This window comes from Oncorhynchus masou, unplaced genomic scaffold (genome assembly GCF_036934945.1).
Source record: "Oncorhynchus masou masou isolate Uvic2021 unplaced genomic scaffold, UVic_Omas_1.1 unplaced_scaffold_5648, whole genome shotgun sequence".
NCBI classification, from domain to species: domain Eukaryota; kingdom Metazoa; phylum Chordata; class Actinopteri; order Salmoniformes; family Salmonidae; genus Oncorhynchus; species Oncorhynchus masou.
Window position 1 is genome coordinate 2,447 of NW_027012067.1, and position 4,769 is coordinate 7,215.

Sequence of the window (4,769 nt, forward strand, 5' to 3'; positions counted from 1 at the left end):
CCTTATTGTGCGGCAAATTGTGGCCTTGTTCAGCTGTTCTGCATCCCCACTGAGTACAGGAAGGCTCCACTAGCAAAAAAGCGCAAGGCCACACAAACCATTTGCTCCACACTCAGTGCATGGCTCCGTGCAGTGCGGTGCTTAATCCTGGGACCCAGTAGTCTGCATAGATACCTGATGCCATCTGCAGAAAACCTGTATCTTTCATATAGATGGTCATCAGGGAAGGCCAGTGGGTCCAACCGGTCCCTGAAGACCCTTTCTCGCCTGAAGGCTCTCCTCAGCACAAGTGCTTCTTCATCCACCACATCTCGCACGAATGGGCATGCCATTGTCAGAGCAGAAAGGAACACACAATTTTGGGCCTTCATATAGGCTAGTGGCCACACCTGGTGCTGGGGGGGTGGGCAAAAGAGGGCGATGCCTTATAACGATGACTTGGTTGTACTGATTGCTGGGAAAATAAAAAAACCTTAGAAAGATGCCACCGTCCTGTGTGCTCACAATAAGAGCTCATATGTCATGGCTCACTTGACTTTACGAGAATATACCTAATTTTTATTTTGAGCTGTGTCATCTTCTTGGAGCTGGGGAGGAAAGAAAAATAATGATTAATACATTTGTGTTACAGTTAGCATACAGTGTACATTGAAGGCATATCTCACCTCCCTCTCAAGTTTTTTATTTCAAGGTCCAGTTTCCTAATTGTCCTCTTTTTTTTTTATTTCGGACTCCAGTGCAAGATTTTCCATCTTTTTCTTCTTGTACTGAATGTCTATGTCTGCCAGTTCTATTTGGCGCCGGAGGTGGTTGCCATACAACTTTCTGATAGCTTGTGAGCTCTGTGAACACAATACAATTAGCGCAGCTGGAATTTGGCAGGATGTGGTGTCCTTTTATTAATACGCACTATGTTGCCAGGCTGGTTTTCCCACTGTATAGCATCTGGGTCCTGTAAAATAAATTAGATTTTTGATTTTGATGAGGACTCCTCACCATTGTAGAGTAAATAGTACTTTCACAGTCTTAACATGATACCTCATGCCTTCTGGAATCCAGAGAGATGGTCTCCTCCTCATCATCGTCTCCATCATGTGCTGTTGCTGCTGCACTGGGGCCTTCACCCTATCACATTTAATCGGATTCATATTGAAGCTAGTAGACAAGACATGCCAGGCCTACAGTATGCCTTTGATGGAGTACTCACCGGATCAGCATCGTCTGGTGCTTGTGCTGGTGGCTCTAACAGGAACACAGTGCTGCCAGACACTGCAAGGCAATAGGTAAACCAAAGTCAGACAGTCCAAATTGATTCAATATGAATGTGGTTGTATCCCATGTAGAGATGGAAGGACATACCTTGAATGAAGCGGGTGGCATCTTGGGAGGAACCTATGCTCGTCTCTTTCCCCCCAGGGATCCCCTCTAAGACGGGCCTGCCTTTATTTAGCTCCAAGGCCATGTCCTCTGCTGGGGTAAGGTCAGCCTTTGGTGACCCACCACCCGTGCCTTGTCTGTGGGTATTCTTTTTCACTGCTAAAACAGTACAGACAATGTGTGAGCAGGCACCTTCTGGGTACAATATATGCTTGTGCTTTGTTAAATATTAGTCAGGGACCATACCATTCTGCAGAATGTTCTTGTATTTGATTTTGACCTGCTGCCATGTCCGTTTTGGCCCGTTCATGTTTAATCTACACACACACACATTTAATGGAGTCACACTGCAAAAAATTACTTGGTATTTTTGTCTTGTTTTCAGTAAAAATATCAAAATTTATCATAGCTTTATACAGTGTGATGGAGTTACTTTACACAATTTCACTCATATCTGCAGTGCATTTCAATTAAAAATTTAACCGTTTCATAATTACAGTACAACTGCATTTTTGGAGATGTGAATTAAATATTTGAATTGTAATTGTGATGTTTCAGCGGAGCGGTGAGTGTGTAATTGTGCACTACTTACGCATTCAGGCGGTCTGCAATACTTTGCCACGCTTTTTTCTCTTTGCTTTATCACTGTGGCGGTGTTGCCTTTCTTCTTAATTATATATTTTACCTCCTCGTATGCCTCCATGAGGATTTGTGCTTCCGACGGGGAAAAGTACGCGGCTCTAGTTGCCATGGTAAATCAGTTAATCTGTGATCTGTGGCGGGGTCTATTTGAGTGAGCCGTGAGCTATCCAGGATTGGTTTCACCTGGCTTAATGAATCCGTGTCTGCTCATCCTGGATTGTCTTTGTGCAACCAATTAAGCCTGGACCATGTTTTGGCTTCATTGAGCTCAGCTGAGTCATTTATCCGGGATGTCTGCTACTTTTGTGCAACAGGCCCGTGTCTGCTCATCCTGGCTTGGTCTTTGTGCAACCAATTAAGCCTGGACGCACATGTTTTGGCTTCATTGAGCTCAGCTTAGTCATTTATCCCGGATGTCTTAATTCTACTTTTGTGCAACAGGCCCCTGAGGTGGAAGATAGTAGGAACAGCACCCATCCTGAGGTGGAAGATAGAGTGATCACCCTTGACAACCTTGATTTTGACAAGATATCTACGCTACATTCTCAAATAATCTGCTCAATGTTCCCAGAACAAACACATTCAAGGAACGAAAGCTTAAGAAGTGGCCAGATGCCACTACTTGAGGAAGGCTCTCAATCCTAACTTTGGTGTAATATATTTAGCATCAAATATGTAAATTAATAGTATGATACACTGTATGTGAACCGTTTGTATGTGAACCGTTTGTGAAAACTGTGGCTTTCAAGTGAAATACTCAAATCAGCCACACAAAAGTTAACTTTAGTGAGTAGCAACCCTGTGTTTATAAGGCTACATCTGTCTCACATTAAACTGTGTTTCTGGTTAAGGTGGCAGCAGTAGTTTGGTACAATACAACCAGAATGGGTTATATGATGGGAGTGAGCAACTGTGGGTGATAAACCTTAACTACACTGTATAAGTCTGTATAATGTCACAGGGTGGTAATGTGAGCCGGGTAGCAAACATGAGCCTGTTAGAACACAGTGATGGTTGACAGAGCTGTTCTAAATCATCTTTATTTCTAGGCTATAAACAATATAACCTTCATTAATGAATGTGTTAATATAACCAGTGAAATATTGTTTTTGTCTTTTTGTTCATATGTTGTTACTGTTGATTATATTCTGCCTTTATGTCTACCTTTAACTAAAAAATATATTTATATACAATATTACTAACAATCTGTATCTCCTGTCTTCAATGTAACACAGTTATGGTGTTCGCTTTGCATTTCTATACATTTTTATGCTGTATATTATGAAGAGTCTCTAAAATAAAAATAATAGTTGTATTTTTTCCTGTACAGCCTTGATGGATCAGTTAATGACTGAATACATTTGTGTATTAATGGATCAAAATCAACACTGTCAGTCAACTGAAATCAACTTCCAATGATTGGGGTGAAATTGGATCTGTAAATTGGGTCCTGCGCTTCATTTTGTAATTTCCTGTCGGTCTTTTCAGTGGATCCACATGTAGAGAATGATGTAATAATGGTCAGAATTCTGTGAAAATTCCGAATAGAAGGCTCTGATTGGTTCTGATTGGTTCTGATCTACCAGTTGGCTGTTTATTACATCATAAACACCAAACAGTAGTTGTATCTGTCAGATCAGATCTACAGTCATTTCTCTCCTCTTGTACTTATGGATGATTGGATGATTGATAACAGATCTTGCAGCGTGATAGAGTCAAATCAAGGTCACTATCCCGGATATAATGTTCCTGTCCATCCGAGCCACGGCCTGTTCACCCCGCTATCATCCAGAAGGCGAGGTCAGTATAGGTGTATCATGCTGTGACCGAGAGATTGAAAAACAGCTTCTATCTCAATGCCATCAGCCATCAATAGCCGGCTTCCCCCTGGTTATGCAACCCTGCACCTTAGAGGCTGCTGCCCTATATACATAGACGTGGAATCACTGGCCACTTTAATAATGTTTACATAATGTTTACATACCGCTTTACTCATTTCATATGTATATACTGTATTCTATTCTACTGTATTTACAAACTAGTCACTTTAATAATGTTTACATACTGCTTTACTCATCTCATATGTATATACTGTATTCTATTCTACTGTATTTTAGTCAATGCCACTCCGACATTGCTCAATCTGATATTTATATTCCATTCTTTAACTTTTAGATTTGTGTGTGTTGTTGTGAATTGTTAGACACCTCTGCACTGTTGGAACACAAGCAATTCGCTCTGAATGACTGGCGATGAAAAGCCAACTGCAATTTACTCCTGAGGTGTTGACCTGTTGCAACCTCAACAGCCACTGTGATTATTATTATTTGACCCTGCTGGTCATCTATGAACATTTGAACATCTTGGCCATGTTCTGTTAAAATCTCCACCCGGCACAGCCAGAAGAGGACTGGCCACCCCATAGCCTGGTTCCTCTCTGGTTTCTTCTAGGTTTTGGCCTTTCGAGGGAGTTTTTCCTAGCCACCATGCTTCTACACCTGCATTGCTTGCTATTTGGGGTTTTAGGCTGGGTTTCTGTACAGCACTTTGAGATATCAGCTGATGTACGAGGCTATATAAATTGATTTGATTTGATTTGATATTACAGACTACAAGGAAGCACAGCTGCGAGCTGCCCAGTGACACGAGCCTACCAGACAAAGCTAAATGACTCCAATGCTCATTTTGAAATAACACTGAAACATGCATGAGAGCATCAGCTGTTCCGGACGTCTGTGTGATCATGCTTT

The 4,769-nt window shown here is 41.7% G+C and overlaps 1 long non-coding RNA gene across 3 annotated transcripts; it reads right to left on the reverse strand.

Annotated features, from left to right (window-relative positions):
• Positions 1–734: 734 nt before the first annotated feature.
• On the reverse strand, positions 735–2,155 carry LOC135536176 (uncharacterized). Of its 3 annotated transcripts, XR_010454958.1 has the most exons (6): positions 1,970–2,155; positions 1,624–1,694; positions 1,360–1,536; positions 1,039–1,269; positions 911–952; positions 735–842 (listed from the first exon to the last, which is right to left on the reverse strand). It is a non-coding gene; the product is annotated as an uncharacterized LOC135536176 (long non-coding RNA). The 3 variants fall into 3 exon arrangements; XR_010454957.1 differs by having other exon boundaries at positions 735–952; positions 1,970–2,154; XR_010454959.1 differs by lacking the exon at positions 911–952 and having other exon boundaries at positions 739–842; positions 1,970–2,154.
• Positions 2,156–4,769: the final 2,614 nt, after the last annotated feature.